Raw genomic sequence first — 15919 nt, 5'->3', positions numbered from 1 at the left:
ATTCAAAGTATTATTGCCAACCAGGGAGCTTCAGTGTCTAGAGTCTGAGCTTTGTTGTCCAGAGTTGGTATTGAAGGTCAGGCAGGTAAGCCTGGAATACCTGAGTGACTGTCCTTAGTGCTCCATCTCCATGCCTCCATAGGCCAAACTGATATAGCACACTTCAGGCTGCAGGTGGACAAACCAGCTTTCACCATAATCACATTATAGCCCAAATTATCTACCATGGCGTAGTTATATAAGGTTTCAGTTAGACACTGATGCTCTCATCAGAAAGGATGTTCTGTGGGCCCAGTCAAGGGCCAGTTCTTTCTTCAAAATAGGCAAGGTTTGAGCATCAGAGTCTGTTGAACTAACCCTTTCCTACACATGGCAGCTATAGTGCCTGGGAATCCTGAAGACACCAGAACACCGTAAGAGATGTAGAGGCAGACCCAGCCCAAATGTGACCCTACAAACTAATTTCTAAACTTGATCTATATATCAATCCTCAGACAGACTCTGCACATTTCTACTTTAGAAGGATTGATATTCTAAGAGTGTCACAGTCTGCCCACTCTAGGAGTTCTCCCACAGAGTAAAAGGGAGAGAAACCATATTGTCACTCAATAATCTCCACTGAAGTAAGAGTTTTATTGCTGGCATATTGAAAACTTCATTGTAAGAGAAAGACAATGAAATGTGTGGGATTCAGGTCATGGAAAACTCAACTCAGAATGGCTGGAACAGATAATGGATTTAGTATGTCACATCACAAGATGTTCCAAGATAGTAGAGCCCCAGGGTTGTTCAATTCAGCACCTTGACAACATCATCAGGAACACAAGTTCACTCATTTGCTCCAGCATTTTGAGAGTATTAATCTCTTTGGTCCATACAACAAAATACCATCAAGTGCTTAGTTTATAAACAATAGAAATTTGTTTCTTACAGTTCTGGAAGCTGGGAGGTCCAAGATTGAGGCCTTGGCAGGTTCAGTATCTGATGAGGGCCCACATTTTGCTTCCTAGGCAGTAAGATCTTGCTCTGGCTTCACATGATAGAAGGGGCAGGGGATTCTGGGGCCTCTTTTAAGTACACTGATCTCATTCATGAAGGCTCTGAACTCATGACCTGATCATATCCCCCCAGGCCCCACCTACAATCATCGCCTTGGGAGTAAATATTTCAACATATGAATTTGGAGGAAAAACAACTATTCAGACCACAGCACGGAGTATATTAATTAACTTTTCTTGTAGCCAAAAAAAAAAAAAAAAATGGTGGCCGCAGTTCCAAGAATCATGTCTTCATACTCTATTATATACAGGGGGTGGAAATGAGAATTTTTTTTTCCTGTCTTATTTATTTATTTTTGAGATGGGATCTTACTCTGTTGCCTAGGCTGGCCTTGAACTCATGATCATTCAGCCTCAACCTTCCAAATACCTAAGATTATAAGTGCAGGACACCGCACCTGATTCTTCTGTCTTTTTAAAAAAGCTAAGAGGCCTTTCCTAGAATCCTCCTCTGCTAGTTTCCCTCCTGTCCTCCTGGCCAAAACTGCTCTCCCAAAGCCAATCATTAGCAAAGAAAATGAAATGCTCATCTTTAGGTTAATATAATCAAACTTCAATGCTTAGAAATGGGAATGAGACTGACATTACCTAAAGTTCATGATTTCTTGGAAAAATGTGGATATAACAAATTCAGGTCTTGAGAACAGATGAAGCTGGTTGGGTAGGCAACCAAAGGTGTCTTGGGTTGCAGACACAGGCAGAGAGGAGCACCACACCAGAAGGATTCTCCACCATTTCTGAAACCTGTCCTCATGGGAGCCTCAGTGTTTGTTTCTGTACCAGTGTCCTGGGGTTAAGTAATTTCTAGTACAAACAACAAAAGCCTAAGAGCTGTATTTAATGTTCCTATAAGCTCTATTTTCCCACATTTTGTCCGGATGTTCTCCACAAAGCCCTCTACTCTAGAAAAGAAATATTCCCTTTGTTTCACAAATTTATGCATCATTGATTCTTTAATTTGCCTCCAGAGTTTGAAGATACTAATTAGATCTTCTTAAATATCACTTAAATCTGATTCCAGAGAGACCACACCTGTTTTTTCAACATTTGTCACCCGTAAGTCTTTCCTGTATCCCATGGGACTCTCCAAAATTAACTCTTTCTGTCTTTCCCAACTCTCAGTCTCAGGGCCCACAGACCTCCAGCTTGGTAACATTCCAAGGGAAATGGTGCTGCTGAGATTCTTCCCCAGAAAACCCAGTGGAAGATTCCATTATCCTAACAACCTCTTTGGCTAGTTCCAGTCTTCTCATTTTACAGGAACAAATCTATGCTTTCCACTGGAAAAACAACTTTCTAGCTACTATTTCTTAGTTTAGACACTCAGTTTCTTTCATAATTTGGTATCTTGTATCTGGCTTTTAATACAAGTTCAACTTGCCTTAAAAGCTTGCCCTCCAGAGTTTTTACCTCCTTCATTGTGTTAAAATGCAGGAAAAAGACATTGACATCCTGACCCCACTAGAGCTCAATCCCTTTTTCTTCTCACCTCTCTGTCCCTTTGCCAAGTTCCCTGAAAACCAGCACAATAATGACCTCCCATTTTCAACCACCTGTTGTTTCCTTCTTCTGCCTGTTCCTGTTAAGTGATTTGGGATAACTGTCTTTTTGAAGGTTGGCTTACATAATAGTAAATAGCTTGTCTGTAGGTGCAAATATACTCTGGGATAATTTTTTTTTTTTGAAACAAATACTTTCCAGTTGACAGGTTCCAGAATCAACTTTGATTTTGGAGCCTGTCAACATGAAAGATCCCTCTGGAGAATGAAGAATGAGAAACAGTATCACAATGATTCAAGGGTAGGCGAAGACTTAGGCTTTAACATATGAGTGTGTTGTTTTAATAGTTTTTGCTTCTTCTCTGATTATAAAAATAATACTTATTCATTGTAGAGTATCACAGAGGGGAAAAAAGTGTTTGCTTTATATAAGGGCAGGCAGCTGTTAGAAAAGATATGGAGGAGTATGTTGAAGGCAAACATTCTAATGAATAGACTGAATCACATACTGTACTTACAGTTGCTGTAATATGAATCCAAGGGAGAAATACAGATTGTTGGTCCTTATGTCGACAATTTGTTATCAGTTAACACTTACCACCAACATCTAAAACATTTAAGATATTTCCTACAGAAATATGAATCAGGTTAATTCAACAAATGTTTGATGGTAATGAGCTTGAGTGTGGTAATCATTTTACAACGTGTCTGATATCAAATCATCGGGTTGCGGCCCTTAAATATATACAATTTTTATTTGCCAATCATACCTCAATAAACTGGGGAAAACCCACTCTCTTTATATAGAGATGTATGTTTCTATATATTTTATATATGTATGTATGTGTATTTATTTATTTCATCTTACTAGCAATAGTTCCAGGTGATGTTCTAGATAAGAGAGGATGGCAGAGAACAAAACAAAGTTCTTATGGAACTTACTTTCTTATAACTAAGACAAAAAAACAAATGTATAAGGTGCCTCTTGAACAGAATTCTGAAGGAAGTGAGAAACTTGGTTACCTTGATATCTCGGGGAGAACATTCAAGCCAAGGGATGTGTGATATGTTAAAGGAATAGCAAAGAGGTCAGAGAACCTCGACTGGGGTAAGCAAGGGATTGGGTGTAAGGAGAGGAGGTCAGAGAGACATAGGAGGCCAGATCATGTGAGGCTCAGACCCTGAAAGGACTTCTAATTTGATCCTGAGTAAGATAGAAAGTCTTGGAAGGTTTTGTACACATACAATCAGGCTTAAGTCTTAAGATATAAATGGTAAACAATGAACCATCACAAATTAGAAACATAATCCCAATGAAGGGGATACAAAGTAAAAAGACTAAGTAATTTTGGGGAAATAATCTTTTCTTTATTTAATATGTATTAGTCTGTGTTCTCTGGGAAAATGAAGAGATTCATTATAAGGAATTAGATCATGTGGTTATGGAGATCAAGAAATCCCAAGATTTGCTGGAGACCCAGATAAACCAATGGCATAATGCTAGTCTGAATTTGAAAGCAAGAGAAGCAGGAAAGTTGAAGATTTAGTTCCAGTCCAAGAACAAAGGCCGGAGAACCAGGGGAGCTGGCCATATATGTTCCATTCTGAACCCAAATCTAAAGCAAGAGAAAATCAATATTCCCACATGGGGACAGTCATACACAGAGAAAGGATTCTTTTTTTTTTTTTTTTTTTTTTTTTTTTAGTTTTTTATTCTATTCAGCACTTCAGTCAGTTTGATGAGGCCCACACACATTGGGGAGGACAATTAATTCAAATGTTCTCAGTTCTCAGGCAAATTCAAATAATCTCAGTCTATTCATTCAAATGTTAATCTCACCCATAAACACTCTCTCAGGCATGCCAGAAGTAATATTTAATCAAAAATCTGGGTACCCTCTGGCCCAGTCAAGTGGCACATAAAATCACCATCACACATTCCAAGGCTAAAAACAAAGAGAAATATTTTTTTTTCTAATTAGTAAGTTTTCTCAGAGGTACGAGTTAGCGCCTCTGAAACTGTGCACATTACATGATTGTATACCTAATTTAAAAGGTTGTGAATATGGAGAGCCAGGTATAATATTAGAAGACAAAGAAGTTATAAATGGAAAGGAGAAGATTATAGTGGACTTGTGATTTGAAGTTGGATCAGAGATTCCAGTGTAAATCATGGCTTCAGACAAACAGATCCATAGATCAATAGAGATGTATTGGCATGTGTGTATACATACATGTATTTCCTAGTTGTTTTCTGAAAGGACCTAGAAGCAATGGCACCCCAATAATGATGAGCATACCTACCACCCAGATGCTTGCTTCTAAACATTATTCACCAATAAAAGCAGACCTGGTTCCTTAAAGAGGCTGATTCCAGTGATGGTGATAAGTTTTAAACAAGGTAAGTCTGAACCATACTGTTATGCCAGAAAGTAAGGAAATGCTAAAAAATATGATGGAGGCATGCCCAGAGGACTCAGGGGCCAATGTGAGGGAGCTCCCCAGGGCCAAATAGGGGGCCAATTGAATGAGATGATAAATAAAATAAATATCCATGAGTTTGTACTGATATAAATAAATGAATGAATAAATTATTCAATTCTTCTTTACAATATAATTCTAATTTATAAATGCAGAAGGAATGATAGAAATAGAAAATCCCTCTTGGGTAAATGCTATGATAACTATTTTAGTATAGCAATACCAATAGATGCTACGATTAGTGGACAACACTCTGCTGAGAAACAGGATATTTCTACAGTCGTTGTTTCTCTCCACAAAACACCTAGTTTCAATGTGAAAACTCAGTTCTGAAACCTAGTAGACACCACCCCAATCACATGATCAGAGCCAGCATCACCAAAAATGAGACACAGTACCATCACATACCTCCTGATACCATACACTGAGAGGGAAACAATACAATTTTTGCATTTTTTTGACAAAGATTCATAATCCCTGTAAAATCATGAGAAAATATCAAACAAACCCAAATTAGAAGACTCTAAAACATTGAAGGTTATAGAAAATAAACACTGAGAAATTGTTCAGGATGCAGGAGACTAAGAGATCATGAAAAAAATAGTAATGTAGGATCTCAAACTTTAAACAAGAAAGAGGAAATTTTAAGAGATGTAAATTATATCTACAGATTAGTTAATATTAATATATCTGTTATTTTCTAAAATAACAGTAAGCTTTTCGTTAGAAAATGTTTTTAGGAAAATGATAATTACATAGAAGACTATTATCTATTGTAATCATTCTAGAAAAAGAGAAAAGTCTTAGAATTTAGAAATTTAGACATTCAAAAATTCAAGTTAGCTAAATTACACACTTTAAAATTACACCAAAAAATTCCAATTGATTTGATCTGTACATTTGAAATGATTCAAGTTCCATTCATATTAAATCTGGTAACTCTATCTCCCAATTGAAGTCCTTTAAATATGAAGACAAGGAACTGTGAACTGATAACATAGAGAAAAGAAAGGAGAAGACCTCTGTCCACACAAAGGAATAAAAAAAATTTTAAAAAAATTAAAAAAACCTAGTTCTCCATAACTAAACTTTGAACCCATGGATGGTTTTTAGAGAAAGATTTTTTTTTTCCAACTACTTTTAAACATTCAATTTTATTCTTTCCTCTGAATCATGAAATGTATAATATGTATGTCTCTGAACAAAGAGGATAAAGATCTGTGGTTTCCTTTGTCCCATTTGCTTCTCCGGTAATTGACGTTTTCATCCAAGTTCCTTCCCATGAGACAAGTAAACCTGCCCTGCTGTCGGCGAGAGCTGGCCCATGAACTTTCCACACAGTCTAGGAATCTGTGCCTCGTCATGCTGATATTCCTTCTGCATGTTTCAATATGTGGTTGTTTAGTGGAGTGGGAACAGCTCTGTTGTTTTTCACCATGTCACATGCATCAACATTATGTCACCATTGGGAGACAATTCTCCAGGGTCTTCACATTTCTTTACATCTTGTAAGCCAAGTGCTGACTGGCCCTTTGTTCCACACCGTCATGGAGGTACAATCTCAGGTCCTGGGCAGTCCTTGGCTACTTTTACCTTACTGACCTATTATTAATTTCAGGTACAGAATTTATAGGATCAGTGGTCTGTACTGGAAGTGATACTCATGAGGACCACAAAAATATTCATTTGAAACAGGTTTAGCACATAAAAGAGTTGGGATTTTGTTTTGTTTTGTTTTAAACTATTTCTCCTAACAGCAAATGTCTTCTTTATTGGGTACAGGACCTAACTTATGTTTTAGTCACCCTGCAGAGTTGCTTTCAAAAACCAGAATTAACTGGAATTATACTCCTGATTTGTGATATTTGATGATATTTTAGTGTCCTTGTAAATAGATTCTTTAGGCAAGTACCTCTTAGCCCATTTTAAAATCAGAATCTGCTACCTAAAGGATAAAAGGATAAATGTGTGTGTGTGTGTGTGTGTGTGTGTGTATTCTTCCTGATACTAAATAGGTGACACCAGCAGCTCCAGGGTCATAAGTACCTGTCTCTCTGAACAGCTCCCTACTGTCTCCCCCAACAATAAGTCTTGCTGTTGTGATCAGTACATTTTCTACAAGCCTGAAAAATTACATTCATTACATTCTTGCCTGATTCTATTTTAGAAATAGCTTTGAAAATCTGAACTTAATTATTTTTGGTTTGGTTTTGCTTTAGCAGGAACCCATTTAGTGGGGAGAAGAAGGTTGAGGAGATATGGGAAGGTGGGGCCAGGTGGCATGGATCACACGGGAGCCTGAGTCGCTGGATGATTCTGACGTGCCTTCTCTTAGGAACAGATGTGTTGCCAGGTTGCAACAGTTCAGAAAGATGAGATGAGTACTTGCCATGAATCTTATCTTTTCTGTCAGATTTATTGAACAGGAATAGGATTTGGCTCCTTTTTTATGTTGGCCTGTAACCAAAATAAAGTGTTCCATATGCTGGAAGGAACTACCCTATTTCATCCAATGTAAGATTTCCTCCATTGTAAGGTGCTCTGTTATTCTAGGATTAACTAGGAAAGAAAAAAAATCACTATGAAATTATAAAACATCACCTGCTGTGAGACACATTCCAGTTTCAGGGATATTAAAACATGACAGCTCTTAGAACAGAAGGAATCTGATATGTAAATCAGGGATTGCAGACTTTTTTGCCTGGACCATTTCACAGCGTTTCATGATCCCTGTTATACTTTGAGTTTGTGACCACGATGTTGAACATGTGCTATGTCCCTGTCACATTTGCATTCGTTATCTGCAGTCCTTTCAACTAGGCTGCAAGGAAGAGGTATAAATCCCCATCTTACAAGCAAGAAGCTGAGCTGGAGGTTAGGAGGGTAGGATAGGCGATGCTGTCATGTGCAAGAACCGTGATTTGAATGGAGCCAGGTCTCTCTTCAAAGCTGAGATGCTTCCAAGTACTCTAGGAACTGCTTTCTTTGAAGAAGCTGCCAGAGTTGAGAGTGGCTTTGAGAATGGTACTAAATCTAAATATTTGTGCATTGTTTTAGAAACGAGTTTCCACCCATCACACAGCAACAATTGTGAGACCCAGCTCCTCTCTTTCAACTGAAATCAAAAATGAAAGGGGGGTGAGAAGTGGCTCTCCCCTGCCCAGAGACCATTATAGACAAATGGGGCTAATGCTTTGTGAAGCTGCAAGGTGCCTCGTCATTGTTTACCTTCTGTGGAGTCTTCTTAAGAGGGAGAAAGCCCTTTCTGCACTCTGCCTTGATAAGGTTTTTAGCCTTTCAAGTGCCTGAAATGTTGGAGCTTTGAATTCTTACAGCATATGCATGAAGTATTTCTAGTACATTATTTAAAATCTACTTTTTTATTTTTCTTTTAAGTCTTCACCATAGTCAGGAACAGAATTTTAAGTGATGGCAAAAATACAAAGCCCTGAGGTAATGTTTTTATCACTATTTATTATTGTATCCAAAGAAGAGGCCTTGACAAGTGTTGGCTTCTGCTGGGTTACCATGGCAGTAATCAGTCAAACAGGGATGGGGATTTTAAAGCCTGCTTAACCCTTTCTCTTACTCCACAGTGCAGAATGGATAGATTTTCATTTTGCACAATTCTACTGGATGAAGCAAATGTATCTCTTTGTGATGAGGTTCCAGCTTTGCACCTGGTCCCCAAGGTCATCGTGCCTCCCGGTCCCCTGGCTCCATCATACTACACCAGGCTCATTAATTGAGTGTGCTGTGATGTCTTGGACCTCTGAGCAACACATGGTTGCTTCTGCCCCAACCCCCTTGAGCTCCTTGCCTTACTCTAACCGCTGTGCATGTTCAGTTCTGTGAAGATGCCATCTCCTCCCAGATGCCTTCCCCATCCTTTCCTTTCACAAAGTATAGATTATGCTCCACTAACACTCTATTTACCTCTATCTCAGCACACGCCACCTACATTACAGTCATTTGAAAGTCTTGGTAAAGACTATCTGGAGCAGGTCTGCCTGGGTTTGAAGTTCTGTTTCATTTCTTCCATGTGTCAACTTGAGCAAATCATTTGACTTCCCTAAGCTTCTGCTTCCCACCATGCCAAAAAGGAGAATAATCATGAGATCTAGTCCCCAGAATTATTGTGGGGATTAAATGACATAACCTAAGTAAAATGCTTACATCAGTGAATGCTCAATAAACATTATAGTAAAACTTGTCTTCTCATAGAGTCTAAGCTCCCTGAGAATAGGAATCATGTCTTTTATCTTTGAATACTCAGGGCCCAACAAACATCAGGCACACAGAGGATATTGTCTAACACAGTATGATCAAGGAATGGGCTTCTCACATAAATGAACTTCCATGTAGGTAAAGCGTATCCTTAAACACATGCAAAATCCTTTATTATTTCTCATAAAATTAATTCATATCCATTGATGAAAATTGGGGAAACAGAATTATAAAGATCAAAATAAAAACCACCTGTGATCCTACCCTCCACTACTAATGTCAGACTATATCCTTTCACAAATACCCATTTAATGTGCATTTATACATTTATATCATATGAAACATTCTAATTTAACATTCTTTTGTTTATATTTTTTTCTAATACTGGGGATTGAACCCCAGGGGCACTCTAGTCCTGAGGGTTCTATATTCCCAGTTCGTTTTATTTTTTATTTTGATTCTGGATTTCCCTAAGTTCCTGAGGCTGGCTTCAAATTCATAATTCTCCCTTCTTGGCCTCCTGAGTCTCTGGGATTACTGGCTGGCTTTAACAGGCCCAGCTCTAATTTAACTAATTTTCAAATTGTTTTGTGATAAAAGCACATATCATAAAATTTCCCATCTTAACCATGGAAAGATGGACAGCTCCCATGTACAGCTTTCTAAGTGTACAGCTCAGTGATATTAAATATATCTGTAATGTGTGACCATCACCATCTCTGTACAATCATCCATCTCCCTAACAGCATGTATTAGTCAGCTTTTTATCACTGTAACCAAAATACCTGACAAGAACAACTTAGGGGAGGAAAAGGTTATTTTGGCTCAAGGTTCAGAGGTTTAGTCCGTGGTAGTTCAATTCCATTGCTCTGGGCCCAAGGTAAGGTAGCTTATCCATTCATCTGTCAATGGATACTTGAGTTACTTTCATGTTTTAGTTATCAAGAATAATGCTGCCACGAACATAGGTGTATAAATATTCCTTTGATGCTCTGCTTTAAATTCTCTTGGTTATATACCCAGAAATATAACTGCTAAATCATATGGTTATTCTATCTTTAATTTTTGCCCACAGTATACTGTTTTCCATAGCAGCTGTATCCTTTTATCCTTTTCATCAACAATGTACAAGTGTTCCAAATTCTCCAGTCTTAAAACAGTTGTTACTTTCTGTTTTGTTTTGTTTGTAGTTCTGGAGATTGAATCTAGAACTTTATGAATGCTAAGCACATGCTCTACCACTAAGCTATACCTGCTAGCCTTGTTTTAATTTTTATAGCTGCTATCCTGATAGGTACTATCTCCTTGATGGTTTGATTTGTATTTTCCTAGTGATTAGTGATGTTGAGCATTTCTTTCATGTGTCTACTGTTTGAATATCTTCTTTGGAGAAATGCTTATTCAAATCTTTGGCTGATTTGGATTAGACTGCTTGGTTTTTGTTGTTGAATTTTGGCAGTCTTCTATGTTATTTGGCTGATACAAAGATGTCACAAAATGACATCTTGAAATATTTGTGTCCAAATACATGAATTAGAATTTTAACACATTAGTCCCTTAAATGATTTGGAAAACAAAATGAAGAATGACAAGCCAAAGTTATATAGTGTTATCTCTTAGGCCAAAGCTTTCTCATGTATTAATTTATTATATAATGTAGAAACAAGTGGAATTATAAACCCTCGTTATAATAATACTAGCTTTTGTATTTGCCCATGTATTTATCTTTATTGAGATCTTTCTTTATATGTCTTCAAGTTACTACCTAGGGCCCTTTCATTTCACTATGCAGAACATCCTTGAGCATTTTCTTTTTCTTTCTTTTTGATTTATTTTCTGATGGAAATTGAACTCAGCTAAGCACATGCTTTACTACTGATGAATTCCCTCAACTTTTGTTTATCTGGAAATGTCTTAGCTTCTTTCTTACTTTTGAAGACAGTTTTACCAGATATAGGATTTTTGTTTGATTGGGGTTTTTTGTTTGTTTGTTTTCTTTTCTTTCTTCCTCTTAGCCTTTTGAATATATTGACTCAATCTTTTCAGGTTTCAGATAAGAAATCTACTGATAATCTTCATTTGTTTGTTTATTCTTTTTTAGTTACACATGACAGTAGAGTGTATTTTGACATATTATACATACGTGGGGTATAACTTCCTGTTCTTGTGGTTGTACATGATGTGGAATTACACTGGCCGTGTATTCATGTCGGAACATTGGAAAGTTATGTCTACTGAAAAATCTTATTGAGGATTTCTTGTATGACAAGTCACTTTTTTCTTAATGCTTTCAAGATTCTTTGTTTTTCCAAAGTTTGATTTAATGAGCATTAATGTGAGTTTCTTTGAGTTCATCTTCTTTGGAGTTAGTTCAGTTTTTCAAATGTCTGTATCCATGTCTTTCTTCAGATTTGGGAAGTTTTCACTCATTTTTTTCTTCAAATATTTTCTCTCCTTTTTTTCTTAGATTGCTACCATAAGTATGTTGTACTTTCTGTTCCTCAGTCTTGATAATTTTCATTATTCAATCTTCAAGTTTACTGATTCTTTCTTCCATTTGATCAAATATGCTTTCAAATCTCTCTAGTGAATTTTCATTTCAGTTATATTTTTGAGTTCTAGAATTTCTTTTTGGTTTCTCTTTAGGTTGCCTATTTTTTCATTTTGTTTATACATTATTTCTCTTGACTTTCTCCATATCTTTTAATTCTAACTAATCTAAAAGGCAGTGGTTTTAAAGTTTTTATCTATTAGACTTGTCATAAGGACTTTTCTGGGGATAGTTTATGTTGATTTGTTGTTATTGATGTTGATTTGTTGTTATTGATGTTATTTGTTAATGTTATTATTCCTCTGAATAGCTCATATTTTCATGTTTGCTTGTGTACCCTATGATTTTTTGTTGATAACAAGGCATTTGAATTGAATAATGTAGTAACTGGAAATCAGATTTCCTACTGCCCTCTGCAGGGTTTGATATTTTTGTTATTGTTTTTTTTTTTTTTTTTATTGTTGTAGGCAGTCTCTGTATCAAAGTTAAGCATGAGGCATAAGCTTAAGATCTCCTCAAGTCTTTTCTTGAGACTATGTCTTTCCTTGAACATGCATAGTTGCTTAATTTTCCCATATATGTGGTTGCTTTTGAATGTACTGGTCTCTGATATCTGACTTCTAAAAAGGCGGAGGGGGGTAGGCATTAACTTCAAATCTCTGGAAGTCACTACAACTGGAATGAGAGGGACTTGCAATAATTAGGAGAGGTACAACAACAGTGGTTGTCTTCCTTTTTGTCTGCACCTCTGTGATCAGAAACATCTATCAGTTCTCGGAGCATGGATTCCCGGTATATGGAGGACAGAGGATGCTTTGCTTATCTTGGCACCCGCAGACTGTGTGTAATCTGCTCCAAAAATACTCACCTACCCACCATGGAGCTTTGGGTATGGGGAACAGCTACTGTGTTAAGAACTGAAATTTATAGATATTAACTCCAATTTGCCATCCACTCATTGTGCTTAATGTACATTTGTTCATCCAACTTCCCCTGGAAATTGCAAGCTTTCAATTGACTGAAGGGTTCTACTTAATCAGGTAAAGTCTATCAGTATCATTGTTATCAAGATGGGGAGAAAGGCTCTTGCCTTCCCAGAATTCTCTAATTTAAATTTAAAAAATATATGTTGAATAATATTCCTCTATTGTTGGTTATTTTCATAGTATACATTAATACTGCAATGATTAGCTGGGTGTGGTGGCACAGGCTTGTAACTCCAGTGACTTAGAAGACTGAGGCAGGAAGAGTTCAAGACCAGCCTCAGCAAATTAGGGAGGATATAAGCAACTTAGCAATACCTTGTCTCAAAATAAAAATAAAAAGGACTGGGTGAAAGGAAAGAGACCATTGGGGGCGACCAGTGTTGCAGCAGTGAGAAAGAGAAGAAAGAGAGAGACAGAGAGAGAGAGAGAGAGAGAGAGAGAGAGAGAGAGAGAGAGAGAGAGCGCGAGCAAAGTAAGGGGGATGGTAAGAGAGAGAAGAAAGAGAGAAAGAGGGGAGGGAGGTGAGAGAGTATGAGAGAGAGAGAGAAGAAAAAGAGAGTAAGAGATGGGGGCCCAGCAGGAGAGAGTTTTTATAGCCAAAATCTAATAGGGTCTTTGGCCCTGCAAGCTGCCTGTTGGTGTACAGTGATTGGATCATACAGTAGTTGCTAAGGGTGTCATCTTCTGCCTTCAGGCAGACAGAGCAGGGGTCAGATGTGGGTTTCCGTTGCACCAGACGGATGGGGGTTGAGTGTTTAGCCTTGAGTGGAGTTGAGTGTTCAGACTTGAGGCAAACAAGCGATAAGGAACCAGACGGGTGAGGGTCGAGTGTTCAGCCCACCCTGCAGCTAACATTCGGTCAGCCTGCTTTGCAACTAACACTGGGGATGTAGTTCAGGGGTAAATCATTCCTTGGTTCAATCCCCAGTACCCCCAATAAATAAATAAATATCAAAAAATAAAAAATAAGAATATTGCAATGATCATCTTTGTACCACAAAAGCTTTGTAAGTATCTGACCTTGTTCTTAAGACTTGTTCCTAAATTGTTCACACAACTTCCAACAGTCTACAAGCAGTCTACTGTGCCCTAGCATCACCGGTTTTATCAAAAGGAAACATAGTTGACAATTTAAAGGTGAATAGTTATCTCATCCCCGTCCCCCTCTGTAAACCAATCACAAAGCTCCTCATTGAAACCCGTCTGATGGTTCAGTGTGGTCATTCGGAGCACTAGGTACTGCAGCCCTCTGTGTCTCCCTGCTGTTCTCATGAACTTAGGATGCCTGTGGAGCTCTTCATCCTTACACTGAACTGCTCTCGGTGATGGGTTTTCTCCTATGTTGGTCCTTTGATTTTGTGTCTTCCTACACTATCAGCCTCTATATGTGACTTCTTGCTGTTTCCAAAAGAACTTCTAATTCTCCGATTTTGATTCATCATGCTTAATGTGCATTTGTTCTATGCCTAGACTTCAAGGTTTTCAGAAGGATTTAGAAGTAAAGAGGAAGGCTGGGGATGTGGCTCAAGCGGTAGCGCGCTCGCCTGGCATGCGTGCGGCCCGGGTTCGATCCACATACAAACGAAGATGCTCTGTCCACCGAAAACTTAAAAAAATAAATAAATATTAAAATTCAAAAAAAAAATAGAAGTAAAGAGGAATATTTTATGAATAAGACATAGTAAACTACCTGCCCTGAAAAAGGAGACAGAGGTATAAAAAAAAACTAGGGAGAGAGGAAGTGCTGAGATAAGACTGAGAATAAAAGGAAAGGCCTCAAACTCCAATGTGGGATGCGTGCTTGCTTTAAAATTCTACCCAAGGAAATTAGCATTGTATGAAATCCTTCTTGCTGGTTGACATAGAAACCAAATAAACAAAATTAAGTCCTGTGCTAAATGAGATTAAATAAGCTTTGATTTGGGACTTGAGGGTTCTTCTGAGACAAAGGCTTTAAACCTGCTGGCACTGACTCTAGGAGCTTCAGTTAATGGTTCAAAGGACATTCCGGCTTATTTCTTGGGTCTCAGCTATATTTTTTAGAGGGGAGATTTGGTTCTGTCAATCTCCAATTAAATTAAATTAAATGTATGTAACAATGAGAAAGGATGATGTTAATGACATGGCTTATTTGTGATTGAACAAGCTGAGTGTCTTCCCTTTTGCCATCTCTTTAAGAAAGAGGCTTATATGGGGATGACCCAACTGGTTGAAATATAAATAACACTCAACATCTTACATATTTTATTGACGTGTGGCAAAAATATACATTTAAAGACTCTGCTTATGTGAATGCCTACTACGTGCCAGGCCAAATATTTGGCTATGAGTTTGTTAATCTTCATGTAGGACTATTTCATCCAATTGTCATCTTGACCTACTGGCATCTTCTGAGCCCAAATGTGGTCTGTTCTAAGATGATTACCCCTGCCCATTGGACCTTCCACCTGCACTGATGTAGCAAAACATTTATCCCATTTTCCTAGAGCAGATTGTTGCACATAGTACTGCCTATGACTGCAAAGATAAAACCATTTGGTGACAATAATGAATGAATGATGGGCACTTTCACTAGAATTGCTTTTCATTTTTGTCAGCTTTATGAAGGTTTTCGCATTTTCACACATACATTTCCAAAGAGTTTGTGTGCATCAGGCAAATATTTTGAGAACTAATTTGACACGTATTCTTTTAACAGCTCCAGTGAGAATACTTTCATTCCATCCTGTATTTACTTGTTCAAGGGCTTATTTATATAGGTTTTTTTATGACTAACTTCTTGAATTTATTATCACAATCTAAAGTTGGACAAAGTTGACTGAGTTACATGCTCACAAAATTTTGCTTCTCTGTTTCAAAAAAGTTGTTCCAGAAGGCTCGCTTAAGGCAATCATTTGGAGCATAACATATACATTATCGTGCATATTATTATGTTATTTAGGAATGTCTTCAGGGGCTACTGAGGCATGATATGCCAATTAGTCCTCTTAAATTAAAAAGTCATGAGCAATAAAAATCTGACTTTATATTAGCAAATGAAAATTTAAATTTAATGACAAAGCAGAGTCATTTGGCAACAGCTGTACATATTAACATCATTATTGTAGCATGATTTCT

At 37.5% G+C, this 15919-nt stretch overlaps 1 protein-coding gene across 3 annotated transcripts in view; it reads left to right on the top strand.

Annotated features, from left to right (window-relative positions):
• Pced1b (PC-esterase domain containing 1B) overlaps positions 1-15919 on the top strand; it is a 132783-nt gene that overhangs the window by 55886 nt on the left and 60978 nt on the right. The gene's annotated exons all lie outside the window — the stretch shown is intronic.

Source organism: Ictidomys tridecemlineatus, chromosome 6 (assembly GCF_052094955.1).
Source record: "Ictidomys tridecemlineatus isolate mIctTri1 chromosome 6, mIctTri1.hap1, whole genome shotgun sequence".
Classification (NCBI taxonomy): Eukaryota; Metazoa; Chordata; class Mammalia; order Rodentia; family Sciuridae; genus Ictidomys; species Ictidomys tridecemlineatus.
The sequence above is the reverse complement of the archived record's forward strand: the minus strand, read 5'-3'. Positions and strand labels throughout refer to the sequence as shown.